Source organism: Aquarana catesbeiana, linkage group LG01, assembly GCF_042186555.1.
Source record: "Aquarana catesbeiana isolate 2022-GZ linkage group LG01, ASM4218655v1, whole genome shotgun sequence".
NCBI lineage: Eukaryota > Metazoa > Chordata > Amphibia > Anura > Ranidae > Aquarana > Aquarana catesbeiana.
The window spans coordinates 547,678,400-547,693,984 of record NC_133324.1 but is presented as its reverse complement, the minus strand read 5'-3'; the positions used below and the strand labels follow the sequence as shown (position 1 = coordinate 547,693,984).

General features: G+C 41.1%; 1 protein-coding gene across 3 annotated transcripts in view; it reads left to right on the top strand.

Moving 5' to 3' along the window:
• TCF3 (transcription factor 3) overlaps window positions 1-15,330 on the top strand; it is a 163,242-nt gene extending 147,912 nt beyond the window's left edge. For all 3 annotated transcript variants that reach the window (XM_073595509.1, XM_073595488.1, XM_073595480.1), the window contains exon 20: window positions 9,796-15,330. The gene's annotated coding sequence lies outside the window, so the exon portion shown is untranslated. The remainder of the gene's footprint in view (window positions 1-9,795) is intronic.
• The last annotated feature ends 255 nt before the right edge of the window (window positions 15,331-15,585 follow it).

Below are 15,585 nucleotides of genomic sequence, written 5' to 3'. Positions count from 1 at the left end.
TTTGGATAAAGATAAATAAAATAAAATAAATTAACCATACTATCATGAATTAAATTCATTCAATTTAATTCATGATAGTATGGTTAATTTATTTTATTTTTAACATATGCGGTGATGCATCTATTTTTATCTATTTTTATTTATCTTTATCCAAACCGATCCACCTTAGGGGATTTATCACTCTATATACTACCACTTTTTGCAGTTTTTTTGATATATGGTAGTTTTTAATACATAATATTTTTACTTTTTGTCAATTATTTACAACTATTATATATTTTTTGTCAATTTTATTTCTTATTTTTTCCTCTGTTTGCTGATTAAATTGTACACATGAAGGCGCCACCTATGGCATTATTCTATTATCCCCCTAGATGGCGCTTGGTGCAAACCTCTATACTCCGTCATCAGTTACTTTTACATCCGCCCTTTTGGGTGTGATTGTATGCACAGCTCTCGATTGGGTATTATGGCGCCTCTATGTACTATATATAGACGTATGGTGTACCACTATGGCCGCGCCTCAGATGATGTCCGTGTGACGAAACGCGTAAGCCGGAGCTACGTGGTACACAATACGTCTTTCCTGTTTTTCTTTGTACTTCTGGTTTCTGGTAGGCAGGCTGTGGAATGCACGCCGCTACCACGCTGCTGTTGCAGCTATCGGTTTCAGCCAGCCAGTGGAGCATTGGCGCTCCTGTTTTTAAACTAGTTTTTAGCATTTGCAATAAATCTCGTTTTCGGATTCACACTATGAGGCTCCTTCTTTTTTTTTTTTTTTTTTTTCTATACTATATGGATGTCTATCGCTGGGGACTAATAAGAGGATTTCCGTGGTTTTATAAAGAAAGGAAAGGGGGAAGATAATGGCACCCGTGTGAAGGACCATCCACTACCAAGAAACATCACTGCTGGATCTTAGCCTCCACGCCTATTACCCCTGCAGGGGTTAGGCGCTCTGGTGAGTGGGGTTGCAGTTGAAGGCGGGGAGCACTTGATGAATCACCACTAGGGCTGAAACAACTAATCGATTAATCGACAACTAATCGATTATGAAAATAATCGATGACTATTTTCATAATCGATTAATCGGCCAGTAACATAATGGGGTTAAAAAAATTTAAATTGAGCCTTTTATAGTACAAAAAGAGCAAATAATTGCTACTGTAAATGTTACTTTCACAGTTCTACAGTAAAAAAATGAACCCCTTACAATAGAGATTATCTGCTTTTTTTTTTTTTTTTTTTTTTTTTTTTTTTTTTTTTTTTGTACTATAAAGGGCTAATTTTAGTGTTTTTTTGTTTTGTTTTGTTTTGTTTTTGTTTTTGTTTTTGTGTTTTTTTTTTTTTAACTCCATTATGTTACTAAACGTCTTAGACCTGGTTCACATCTATTTGTTTTTTGGTGCTTTTTGCAGAAAGGCACCACAGTTAATTTACATGGTTTCCTATGGGACACATTCACATCTATGCTTTTTTTTCAGCTGCTGCATATTTGGAAAGGGTCAGGGACTTTTAACGCAAAACTGTGCTTTTTTGGTTCAATATACTTCAATGGAAAAGCTGCAGAAAAGCATGTAATGCGTTTTTGCAGCAATTTGTGTTTTTTAATCTGCCTAACCACAAATTGGCCAAAAAAATGCAAAAATGCAAATTGCAGCCAAAACGCACAGCAAAAAGCACTGGAGAAACATATCAAAAGCAAACTGCATAGATGTGTACCGAGCCTTATGCTGGCCACACCGATCAATTTTCAGAAGAGAATATTCAGACAAAAAAATCTTTGTACATTTGGTGAATGTTTGAAATTTTCACTTGTTTTTAACATTGTGTTTTTAAAATGAACGAAAAAAAAAAAAATGATCTGAGTCTGATGATATTTACCAGATTCACCCTTTTAATAGTATATATCCTCTAATACAATATACAGTATATCTCTCCTCTAATAGTATATACAGTATATCTCTTCTGTCTGTTATTCTCAGAGTGGATTAGATATTTTGCTCCCTAACCATATAGTTATTTATATTTACCACTGCATAGAGATATTTAAGAATAATTTGCCTTTTTTTAAAACTTTCCTTATTAACTAAATTATACACCACACTTTTTTTTTTTTTTTTTAAGCTTATCAACCGATTAATCGAAACAATAATCGGCCAACTAATCGATTATGAAAATAATCGTTAGTTGCAGCCCTAATCACCACATTAAGGACTTTTTTGGAGTTTTATTTCTGGATTGAGGCACAATAGTTTTTCACTGACTGTATTCATTTTTTCCAGGACATAGAGATTTTTTTATCATCATATGTACACACAGTATTTTTCATATTATATTTTAGCTTTTTTTTGCCATTTTTTTCACTGTGGTTTGCTGCGGATTCACTTGAAAGACTTTGGTTTTATTTATTTTTCAGCTTTTTTTACAGGACGTTATTTGGTGTTCCTAATATCATTGCTAGTTATTTATTTATTTTTCATGAATTGTATTTATTTATATTTCAGATCACATATTTTCCAACACTTTGCACTTTATAGCACATCAGTGTGTTTGGGTTCATATTATTTGGAGTATCTAACTTTATTTTTATTGATTTGCATTTACTTAATTATTGATTTGCATTTACCTTTATTTATTGATTTGTTGAACACTTTTGAACAGCGCCAATTCCCCCATAATAGGATCTCTCCTGGGCTTTTCGCCATCGGGTATCTGTGGCTCAGATTTGTAAGGCTGCTACCTGGTCTTCAGTGCATACGTTCACAAAATTTTAACAAGTGAATGTTCGAACAGCCGAGGACTTGGCTTTCGGCCGCAGTGTACTGCGGGCTGCCGTATAAGTTCTGATGGCTTTTGTTTGGCAGGGTGTCTTCCTCCCCTCAAGGCTATTACATAGTTACATAGTAGGTGAGGTTGAAAAAAAGACACAAGTCCATCAAGTCCAACCTATGTGTGTGATTATGTGTCAGTATTACATTACATATCCCTGTATATTGCGGTCATTCAGGTGATTATCTAATAGTTTCTTGAAGTTATCAATGCTCCCCGCTGAGACCACCGCCTGTGGAAGGAAATTCCACATCCTTGCCGCTCTTACAGTAAAGAACCCTCTACGTAGTTTAAGGTTAAACCTCTTTTCTTCTAATTGTAATGAGTGGCCACGAGTCTTATTAAACTCTCTTCTGCAAAAAAGTTTTATCCCTATTGTGGGGTCACCAGTACAGTATTTGTAAATTGAAATCATATCCCCTCTCAAGCGTCTCTTCTCCAGAGAGAATAAGTTCAGTGCTCGCAACCTTTCCTCATAACTAAGATCCTCCAGACCCTTTATTAGCTTTGTCGCCCTTCTTTGTACTCGCTCCATTTCCAGTACGTCCCTCCTGAGGACTGGTGCCCAGAACTGGACAGCATATTCCAGGTGCGGCCGGACCAGAGTCTGGGACAAGCAGGTAATGAATATTAGCCTGACTCTGTCCCATGATGTATGAAAAAGAAAATAGGATTTTTACGTCTTACCTGCAAAATCCTTTTCTTTGAGTACATCATGGGACACAGAGATCCCTCCCCTCTTTTTTGAGGATTTAGTGCTTGCTGCAAAACTAAAGTACTTCCTGTATGGGAGGGGTTATATAGGGGATCACTTCCGGTCTGAAGACCTTTGGTCTACCAGTGTCCATTCACCTAATGATGGCGTATAACCCAGCAGGTAATGAATATTGGCCTGACCCTGTGTCCCATGATGTACTCAAAAGGATTTTACAGGTAAATGATGTAAAAATCCTATTTTTGAGGTGACTCCGGTGTTTACAGGAAATTTTTAGTAGGATACAGCAGGCAAGGATGTGGGAGATCCGTGCATCAGGTAACTTTGTGGGAAGAGTCCTTCAGTACAAGGTGATCAGCCAATCGTCTGCATCCGCTGGGTTGTCAAAGAACTGGATTGCTCAATCATGCTGGACACGCAGGCAGCTGGGGTAAAGCATGCTGTATTTTATATTCTTATCTCGGAGCCATCTACGAACATTGAAGGTTTTTCTCTTCCGCTGCAAGTCAGCCGAAAAGTCAGGGAAAAGAATTGCCATATTTGAGTTTGGGATTTTTGTGTGCTTCAGAGGGAATCCTGTCCCTCTCTCAATAGTTAAGGAAGCGGACCAAAAAAGGCCTGGGAAGATTCCCTGAGAGTATTGCCCGTGGGCACCTGATGGGCCCTTTCAACCACTTGCGTAGGAGGGAAATTCATAAGGCACAGGAGATTTTTAAAGAACTCCTCCGCAAATTCAGCCAGGTGATCCCCTTCTTCTTTTTCAGGCAGCCCCGGGATGCTGATATTGTTGCGCCTGAGTCTGTTTTCAGTGTCATCTGACTTCGCAACAAGGGACTGTACTGTGTGCTGCAGCTCAGCAATGGAGGTGGGATGGGTGGCTGTAAGATCTTCAGTGGCTACTCTTTCGGTCATTCTCCCCCTTATTTTCTCGAGGTAATTCCTTATAAGATTACACTCCTCAGCAAGGTGGTCAATGTGCACCAGCAGCGAGGTCCTACTCTGCCTAATCGCAGCAAGGATCATGGCCATACTGTCTTGGGGTAGCGGGGCTGACTCTTCAATCAATGGAACCTCCCCAGGACCTATCTGCAATTCAGCCAACATGGTCCGGAGTCGTCCAACCAGTATGGGGCGATGAGTTAATCCTAGCGGCTTTGGAATTCCTCTTCCCCTTTTTTGAGGATGAGGACATCTGATAAGTCTCCAGAGGGGACCCCTAAAGAGGAAAGGTGTTCGTGCCCAGAACAGCATCCAGGAGACAGCTGGGGGTAACCCAAGTTGGCAGCAGGTATTGAGCCCCCGAAGATCAGTCCGGATAGGCAGTCAGTGGTCACCAGCAGCCCCCCACCTCTCAACAAACACCCAGGCAGAGGCAGTTCAGCGAGGTAGGTAGGCTGGGAGTACCAGGTTAGGGAAGGCTCAAAGCCGTGGGACAGAGGCAGGATGCCTAAAGACTCTCTAGGCCCCAGGACTCTACAGCCGGACCACACAAGCAGTCGTCTCTGTTGGACGGCACACCAGAATATGGCAGGGAGGTGGATAGATGAGGTAGGTGGGAACTGCAAGGTCCGTGCTCCCGAGGCCAGCCGCAGAGCACTCCCATGGGGCCCGGCGGACTACCGGACCGTGCCAGGCAGGTGGATGGCAGGCAGGATGGTGGATGGGGAGTCCCTTATCTCGGCGGCCTGACCGGGATCAGCTCGCTCCAGCAGGGCAAAGGCCGGCAAGATGGCGGCGGCCGCAGGTGTGTAATGGCTATGGCGCCCTAGATGACCACAGGCAGAACCTCCGCTCAATATTGGCTCAGGATGCAGCAGGGGACAGAGAAATAGACAGGCAGGTTAGCAGGCCTTTTTGGGTAGTTAGATGCATGGATGGCAAAGGATTGGATTTAGGATTCCCTGAGCTCCTCTCAAACACGTCCTCCGCCCACATCCGGACATGCCCTGCAAATGCATGTAGAAATTAGATTTTATTGGATATGTTTTATAACAGTAGGTAGAAAAAAGTCAACGTTTTCGGTCTTTTTATTTAATTTTTTTAACTAAAAATAAAACCCACTGGTGATCAGATACTACCAAAAGAAAGCTTATGGACCGTTTTGTGTTTGCTGAAGAAAGCTGTTTTGTTTGCCGCGTTTTGAGAGTACAGTAAAGACTTTTACAAATGGCTGGTTGGTGATCCCAGGCGCTCCATATTACATTTACCTCTAAAAGTGTCCGATTTCAGGCTGGCTGCCATGTAGTGTAGAAATTTCCTCCCCACTGCCACCGGGTCCTCTGTGTTGATTTTTTTGGCGCTGCTATGGTTAACATCAGCCACCCTGAATGTAAAAATTGCGCCCCTTCCACCCATCTTCATGTATAGAATGTGCACTATTCTTTCCCAGATTTTAAATATCTATATGAATGGAGAACAGGCAGATGAATGACCAGATCTGCTTTTTCCAATCAAAGAACATTTTGGGAACCAATACCATGGGGGTGATTTACGGAATGCAAATCGTCTGTGCGCTGCAAGTGCAGTTGCTCTAAATCTGAGGAGAGCATGCAAGGGAAAAAAAACACCATTTTGCTTGCACATGATTGGATGATAGAAATCAGCAGAGCTTGTCCTCATTTCAGATCTTCCCCTCAGATCTAGCGCAACTGCAGTACACTTAGTGTACAGACTATTTGCCTTTAGTAAATCAACTTCTATGAGTTCTATGAATGGAGGAGGTGGATGGAAGGGGTGGGAAATTTGCATAACTTGCACCCTTGCAGCAGCTGCTGTTATAGCGTATCTTTTACTGCATCTGAGCACCACAAAACATTAATTCATTTTTAATATTTAAAGCAAACTCCCCCATCCACCTTTGTCTCCATGCTTTATTTTGTTGAGAAATTGCTTTGAAAAACCACCCCCTAGCATTTCTAGCCATGGCCATCTTGAAAAAGGACAAATGATTCATGTGGCATGTACTCCCTGGAATCCATGTAGCTCTAGCTGAGAAAACCCCCTCCTGAAGACACCTAGGCTGTATGACATTTGACACCTAGGCAAAAAAGGTGGTAAATGAAGAAATGTGTTTAAAAAAAAAACGAGTAAATATGATATACCGTACTTTCCTATCTATTTACTAATGCTAGCAGCATGACGATAAATATTGATTTTGAGAGTGTAGTTCCACTTTAACCCATGTATTGAGCACAATTCATTGGCGGTAAATTATGTCCCTGATGTTGTATAGCAAATATCAGTAACCTCCACAACTTCATTAGACTCTTTAGACCTCAGACCAGCACAGAGACCCAGATTTCTAACTTCCTTTTGCAGCTCTGTGTTGTGTGATCATTTCATTACATGGCCATAAACAAGATGTGAGGATAGATTTCCCCACTAGTCTGTACAAGCGTCATGCTTGTCAGAGGTCTAAAACTGGTGTTGAAATGAACGTTCCAGGCCCCAGCATCGGGTTGTGGGAGGAATTTTAACTTTAACTACCAGGACAAGGACATTTGGGAGTTATCATAGTCATTATGCTACTAATGAAAGAAATTAAATTGTCGTTGCATGTGGTTTCTGGCATAACAGAATATAGACACTAAAGCCTCGTACACACAATCGGATTTTCGTCCGGGAATTGTGTGATGACAGATTGCCTAAAATCCGACCGTTAGTACGCTTCATCAGACAATTGTTGTCCAACTTTCCACCAACAAATGTTGGATGGCAGGCTAGTAAATTTTCGGCAGACAACGGTTTGTTGTCAGATTTTCCTATTGTGGGTACACAAGTCCGTCACACAAGTCCAAAGTACAAACACGCATGCTCGAAATCAATGCTCACTAAACACAACATTAGCAGAAGGTGCCCAAAGGGTGGCGCTCGAGCTGAAATTCCACATAGTACGTCACTACGTTTGTGTTGGCCAACAATTGTGTACCATTTGTATGCAAGACAAGTTCCTGGCACACGCCCTTCGGACAAAAGTCTGGTGCTTTGCGGAAAATCCGATCGTGTGTATGAGGCTTAACACTTTGTCGAAGTCTACCTTGAGCCCTGGTTCACATTGGTACGATTTGACATGTCAAATCAGCGGCAATTGCCGACAATGGCACTGTCCTAATCGGCACGACTCTGCATTTGTGGCGCCACACCGATTTCAAAAAGTAGTTTCTGTACTGCTTTTTGCGATTTCGGGCTGTGATTTACATTGACATCTGTGTAGAAACCTGTACAGATGTCTCTGAAGTCTCAGACAAAATCGGGACTGTCATACGGGAGTGAAATTGTGCGCCATCACTGGTTTTCAACAGCCTTTCTAAAAAAATGTAAAAAAAACGTGCTGAGCATGAATGCCACATCACTAGCTGGAGTATTGCATGCATGCTCCCAATGCTCCTTTTCCCACTTTTCAGCATGAGGTAGCATCTTCACACGGATGCTCCTATTCGCAAGAAACATGCAGTTCCACAGTTACACACGGTTCCACTTCGGTTAGTCCTTGTTGCAGCCTACAGTGATCCGGCTATTTGAACCCACCCTGCTCTCAGCAGCCGGTTTAGGCGTACCCAAGGTTTTTACCTGGTGTTCTCTAAGTTGTCTCTCTTAAGCAATGCAACATGTAGAATCCCAAGTGCAAGGGGAGCAGTCCCTATGCTCTCCTTTAAACGTAGTTCGTTATTTTACAAGGGTGCACTTGGTAGTAATATAATCAAGGCTTGTCCATATTTAATAGTGTCAAATGCTCCATGCAAGCAGCTAAATGCACAGAAAAACTACATGTATGTGTAGACTGTGTTGTCACGGAAATGTTCCTAAATCGCTGTACCCAATTTTGTGATTCGGGCATCCTTTCAGGACAGCACAACCAGTACTTTGAACTTCTTTGCAGAAGTAGCACAGCTTGGTTAGAAAACTCAAGATACTCCTGCCTGCAGGGCTGCTGTTCGAAATCACAGGGCCCCGTACAGCCTACCTGACCGGGTCCACCTCTCCGAAAAAAATCAAATGCTATTTTTGCTAAAATGCCACATCTATGATGTACTCCGCAGTCATGGCAGAAATTCTACCCCCATTGAACAGGACCTATTCAAGTGAATAGCGCTGCTCTGCATTCACCTCACAACTGCATGCAAAGCACATGGTTGCGGTAGTACGAGGTTAAAGGACCCTGTGAGGAGGCAATGTGCCTCCTCACTGCCCGTCAAATGCTTTCTGAAACACAATCTAAATGCTGACAGCTCTTCAAACAGCAAAGTGAATTTGAAGGAGTTAATCATTTTTTAGAATTTTTACTTTTTTTTTCCTCTTAGATTCTTTTCTTTTTACTTTTATTTAACTGCCCTGTTGGGAGCCTTTGGTGAAATATCAGGGGTCTAAGCAGACTCACATTTGGGACAGAGAAACGGGCTGAGGACATAGATTCAGTACAGGGGGTCCCCAGGTTACAAACAAGATAGGGACTTTAGGTTTGTTCTTAAGTTGAATCTGTTTGTAAGTCGGAACAGTTACATTTTTTAAGTCTAGCTCTAGCCAAAAAATCTATTTTTAAGTTTTTTAGATAGCCTAGGGAAGGGTTATCACCCCTGTAACATTTGTTTTGCTGTCTGTGCCAGTGTTCAGAAGATTTCACCTCACTTTCTGTCCCAATGACAGTTGGATTTTGAAAATTTGGGGTTATTAGGGAAATAAGGATTGGTGATAAAGCATCAGTGGAGACACCTTTTTCCCATATTAACTCTTACAGGAGTGAATTTCCCTTCCTAGGGGGTAGATTTCCTCTCACTTCCTGTTGTCTCTTTCCGTTTGTAAGTAGGAGTCGTTTGTAAGTCGGATGTTTGTAAGTAAGGGACCCCCTGTAGTCCCTTTCTCTGTAGCTGAGGCTACACTAGACAGTTGAATGAATGAGAAGTGCTCTGAGGCTTACACAAACTGAAGCATAGTAAACAGTTTAGCGATGAATGAATGGACACAGTGAGTGATTGGTACAGATCGCTCATGATTTTCATTCAGGAAAGGAAGGGGGTGGTAAATTACATTTTTACCGACCTCCTCCTCCCAGCTCACGCAGAGGCTGCTTCCTCTCCCCACTTTGTTTATTATTAAATAAAATGATTTGGCTGGACTTTGGCTTTGAAGTCCTGTTACAAGGTTATGGATATGTAAGTATTTTTATTTACTTATAGCTGCAATGTTGTATACATTTTGTGCTATATGCATTTTTCAGAGTAACTGTTCAATTTTTTTTTTTTTCTCAACAGGTTCATTGTACTTTGTGGAAATTGATCAGTTTTTTTTTTTTTTTTTTTTTTTTAATTTTTTTTTTTTTATATATAATTATAAATTCAAGATGTGTTTTACATTTTTATTGTTTGGACAAATTTTAAAAACATGGATGTTTTTGTGGCCTTGATTACAATTTTCTGAGAAGCGGACATACAACATTTCCAGTGCAGGACAAAAGAAAATATAAAGAAAAATTAATCAGATTGACATCTCATCTTTGGATTGCTGCTTAAGGAACAAGAAGAGAAGTCAAGAGCAACTTGCCTTAACAAAAAGAGAAACACATGAACTTATTTAATATTGGTGGAAATTGTAGAATGTCGCCCAGAAGCTGACTAATAGTTCAGCTCTGGGGGGTGAAATGTTTCTTTTTCATGTGCCTATACTAAAAAAGTGACTTCTTATCCTGCTGTGTGTGGGAAACTGAAATGTATACATAAAGAAAAAGTAGTGCATTCATGTTCATGAAGACTTTTTTTTTTTTTTTTTTTAAACTTAGAACAAAGTATTTTTTTTAGGTTTTTTTTTTCTTTTTTAATAAAATTGAGAACAAAACGTTTCTACAAAAAGAACCACAACCCTCTTGCATTTATCCTTGTCTGTAACTTCCCTGTAATGTAATTGCTGCCCAGCCTAAGTTTGGGACTCTGATCTGAAACCTTTTTAAAAGCAGTTTGGCTTTTTAAGAACCCCTTAGTAATGTCTTTGACGTTGTACATATATTTCTAATCTTCTGTTCCTATGATTCTTCAGTGTTTCGATCAGCCGGAAGTTATCAATTTACTGAACTTGGTCAATGGCATTTATTACCTAATTTGTGAGGTCTGTAAAAGCTTTTGGAATATGCATTGTGGTCTACTGACAATGTTTACATAGTGCTTGATGCCATTGGACTCTTTCTGCCAGAGCATGTTCATAGATTCATCCTTACATTGGGCTAGAATTCCTAAAGGCAAATAGACTGTGTAGTTACACTCATTCTCCCCAGAGCTTAGCGAATGTGATAAAGCTCTGCTGATTTCCATCTTCCAATCATGTGCAAGCAAAAATGCATTTTTTTTTTGTGTTTTTTTTCTTGCATCTAATTGAGTATTCTTTCAGAAGTGTAGCTTCACCACATTCACTAAGTTCATAGGAAAATTAGTGCAACCTCACTTTCAAAGGTAAGTCTATTTGCCTTTAGTAAATCCAGCAACACATCTATATATCCCAACTTGATAAAAAAAAAATGTTAACATTCTTGAGATGGTATGGTTTGAACTTCCCAGACCCTGTAGAGGAATAATTGGGGGGGATAATGAATACATATTGCAAAGTTGAGTAGTAGTTAAGGTTTATGAAGGTGGAAATACTGTCTTCATAGAGATTTTTGGTGCTTGCAAAATTCCAGTGTTTTCCACATCCATATGTTGCATTCTTGTCTTAATTCATGGAGGGACTAGTGACACTAGTTCACCCCTCTCCCAACCAATTTTCCATACAACACAAAGACCCTGCGCTCCCCTTCTTTGTGTGCATTAACGTGAACCTTTACTTCAGTTTAAACATTAAATGGCATAATCCCTGCCCAATAGCATCACAATAAGATGACTGTTATATAGCTCTATTTGCCATTCTGCTGTCTAATACAATTGCCTTGGTGTTGTGTAAGGCTAGCTATACACATGTAGATGTTCCCACCTGGCTGAACCATAGAAAACAAAGGATTCGCCCATTTATCTTTAACAGTGTGAATGTAGGAATCTCCCTGCCAACTATTGTATTCAGATAGTCCAGCACCCATGGCTGCCTGAATACTCAATGACTGCATCTGATAGGATAGTCGTTGTTCAGCTGCTGATTTTCCACCATGCTCAGTCAATTTTTTAACCTGACCTTTGTCAAACCAGGTGGTGCTGACAGGTTCACCTACGGCAGTGGTGTCCAAACTATGGCCCTCCAGTTGTTAAGGAACTACTACTCCCATCATGCCTAGTCATGTCTGTGAATGTCAGAGTTTTACAATGCCTCATGGGAAGTGTAGTTCCGCAACAGCTGGAGGGCTGTAGTTTGGACACCCCTGACCTACGGCATGAATTTCAGCCAAATGAGCAGGAATTGGCTGGAATTGGAGCTGTGTAGGCCTAGCATTGAGGATGTGTTGGCATTTGGAGTTTAGCCATGAAATAAGGGAAAGTCGGGTTGCAGTAACACGTGAAATTCAATCAGAGAGCGGGGCAAAGTAAAAGCTTTCCTGGCTAATTAAGGAAATAACAGGAATCTTGTGATGTCTGTTCTTAGGCTGTACTTGTACAGGTAAAATTACACATGAAGTATAGGTTCACTGGTAAACATTGGTGACCAGAAATTTTAGCTGTGCAATGTTTAGGAAAGCATTTTTCCTCAGTGTGCAGAACCTGCTAAGTTTATGGCTCATTTGAAATACTTCTGGTGTTCCTTTTCATTCTGTTTTTCATTTTTTGCAAGTGAATTGTTACATACTGAAGAAAAAGGGTTGTGAAAATGAAATTTGTAAGATCATTTTATGAGTTGGATCTTTCACAGCCTTTTCCTATGATCTGTTGTTCTGCTTATTGTAGACCACTACATTGTTTGTAACTTTATATAGTTTTATCTGATAAACATCCCAGTTTGTGCAACATGCCACTGTAATGTTGTTGAAGTTTGCATATATCGGCAGCCTCCACGTGTTTCCAAGCTGGAAGGAGGCTTCTAAAAACCCTTGGTGTGATTGGTAGCCTCCTCAAGCATAAACTTCCTTTGAAGAGGCCCCTTCTTAACTACCCGTAGGTGAAGGATAGGTTGGTTGCCTATATTCCATCCAGCCTCATGGGCCCAGAATTATCCATGCTCACCTTGCATCTGGGGTAGTTACGCTGTAAACCACATTGTATGCCATTTAAATGAAAGCCATACTAGAGATCATTAGGTTGCATGATGTGGCTGCTTTACAAAGAGGATATTATATGCAACCTGAAGGTTGTTTTCGGTTTAAGAATCCTTTTTGGTGTTCTCTTACCCAGAATTGTAGAAAATGTAGCACTGCATTGAAATCCCTTTTATATTTTGTAGATAAGTTTTGGAGGAAGGAGTGCATATGGCATCTCTGGAAAACTGCTTTGTTGGCCAGTTCACACCATAAATCGCACAGGAACGCATTGTTTCTGTGCAATTCATATGCGATCCGGGTGCAGTGTGATTTCGGCCTATTCAATTGAATGGGCTGAAATTGCGCCAGATCGCACCAAAAGTAGTGCGTGCACTACTTTACAAAACGCACAGCAACCGAATTGCATGGTACTACCATGGTAAGACCATGCGATCTTGGGCGGGCAAACGCACTGCGCTTAAACTGATAACACTGACACCCGCTGCAGATCGCAAGTGCAGTGAATTTTGAACGTGGTGTAGGAAACATGCACGTAACGCATGTTTCCTGCACTGTGTATTGGTGCGCACTGGCCCTCAACCATTCATAAGTGTTTATAAATATATATATTTAGACAGAAATGTGTTTTGTTTACTGTAAATGAATTTACACATATGGGGGTATAGAGACATTTGAGCAGCATTGCTGAATATTTAAACAGAACGTGCTTTGGAGTAGGCTAAAGTTTAAAGTTAAATTTCAGGAATTTTTGGTATTGCATACTTATGCTGCTACAGTGAATGCAATGAGCTTCCAGGTCCTGTGAGAGTGGCTGCCCCACTGCACACTGATCACAGTAATGCTACCATTTAAAGAACTTTATTTTCTAACCCCCTAGGCGCTGACCGCACACATGCAGTCGCTCGGTGGGCCCTAATGCAGAGTGGCCACATATAATGGGGCCCTGGTAAAGCTACTTACCGTGCCGAGAGCGCACTCCCAGCATGGTAGCCAGCATGTACCGGAAAGCTCCCGATGCATACTAGTGATCGGGAGCTTTCCGATCATGTGACCACTGTGACAGCAAATCACAGCAGTCACATGGCCCGAATGCCTACCTCCATCTCTTGGCCTTTATAACCCTTAAAAGAAATATGGAATTTTTTTTTTTTTTTTTTTTTAAATCATACTTCTTACCTAGGTGGATACAGCATCTGTCCCCTGCCAGCTCTAACACAGAGAACTGAGTGATCAAACACCGCCGATCGCTCCGTTCTCAGAGCTCCCTGAGCAGAGAGCTGGTGACTCGGTTACCGCTCTCTGCTCTAGCCAACTCAGGCTGAGCTGGATGCCAGTCCAGGCATGTGGGCTGATCCCGACCATATGGTCCCGATCTATCCCGAGTCTGGACTGGCTCAGTGACCTCAGCCGACGGTGGGCTTCAGCCTGTTGTCTGCTGAGAATGGGTCACAGGAGTGCAGAACGATCTGCACGCCTGTGATCCATAGGAGAACGGCCAAATGAGCTTTGGCTGTACTTTTACTTTTTAAAGGGCTGGGAGGCGGGAAAGGGGTAAATGAACACAAGGCATTCTCTGCTTGGACAAGATGGAGAGAAGAGGTGGTGGCTTAACCATTTAGAGAACACCTTGCATTCATTGGAAGAAAATTCAAGTTGTACTATGGCAGTGGTGCTGATCAAGTGACCCTTTATGGGTCGGTGTGCGAACGGGGCAGCCCCTTGAATAGAACCTGAGCACGATCCTGAAGAATTCAGCTGTTGCAGTAGTACAGTGATTTCCAGCTTCCCTAGCTGCCCATCACGTATAAAATGCAGATAATTCCTAAAGTTGTGCTTTCACTTTAATTCTAAAGCTTTGTTAACGTTCTTGTGGGTGTGCCTAAAGAGTAACAGAATTCAATAACCAGAAATCCTAGACAAAGCTGCCACTTTGTGCTGGTTGTCTGCCCAAAAGCCTAGACCTCTTATTATGTGATCTACAGCTGATCTGAACACTGACTTTCTGCTTTTAAAGTGCACCTGTCAGAGAATTATGCAGGCTTTTTCTGACCTCACCCAATGAGATTTAGTTGCTGGTCTCCCATGCTGAAGAATCGGCTTCAATGCTTTTAAGTCACTGATCTAGAACAAGTATGTAGTGATGAGGACTTCTGATACTTTTCTGACATTCGTTCACAGCATACGTATTTCAGGCCTGTGACTTAAAAAGTTCTGAATCCAGATACATAAAGACTATGCTTTAAAGTAAACTAACCATGAAAATGTAAGGGCCGGCATTGCTGTCTTAATCTACAGACCTCATCAATACCAGTTGAGCTAAAGGGTCAGTGACAGCAACTTCCATGTCAGATTTCCTTTAAGCTGACAACATGATCAAATGCCTAGACTTTTGGGGTACATGACTGGCAAAAGATATGGAGCAGGGATTTCATCAGGATCAGTAAACATTTCCTCCCTGCTGTAAAAGCAAGCTATAAAAGCTGCTATAAAACTGCTTTGTTGCTGGTAACTTCCAGTTATGTTGTCCCTACCCAGGTAGTCCCGGTATAGATGGAACAATGGGATTTTCTTATATAGGAAATCACATTTAAAGACCAGAATTCAGATAATTTTTGAATATCTCACCATTCCATATCGGTCAATCAAGAAATGTGAAAAAAAAGTATAACTCTAAAAAAAAAAAAAAAAAAAAAAAAAAAAAACACCCAGAAATCAAAGGAGCATTTCCAATATACAACAAGAAATGTGAGCCTAACATGGCCTGTGTTGGATTGCCTCAAATATGTCTTAATGGGTTTTTTTTTTTTTTTCTAAAAAGAAAAACCATTAAGAAATATTTGAGGCAATCCAACACAGGCCATGTTAGGCTCACATT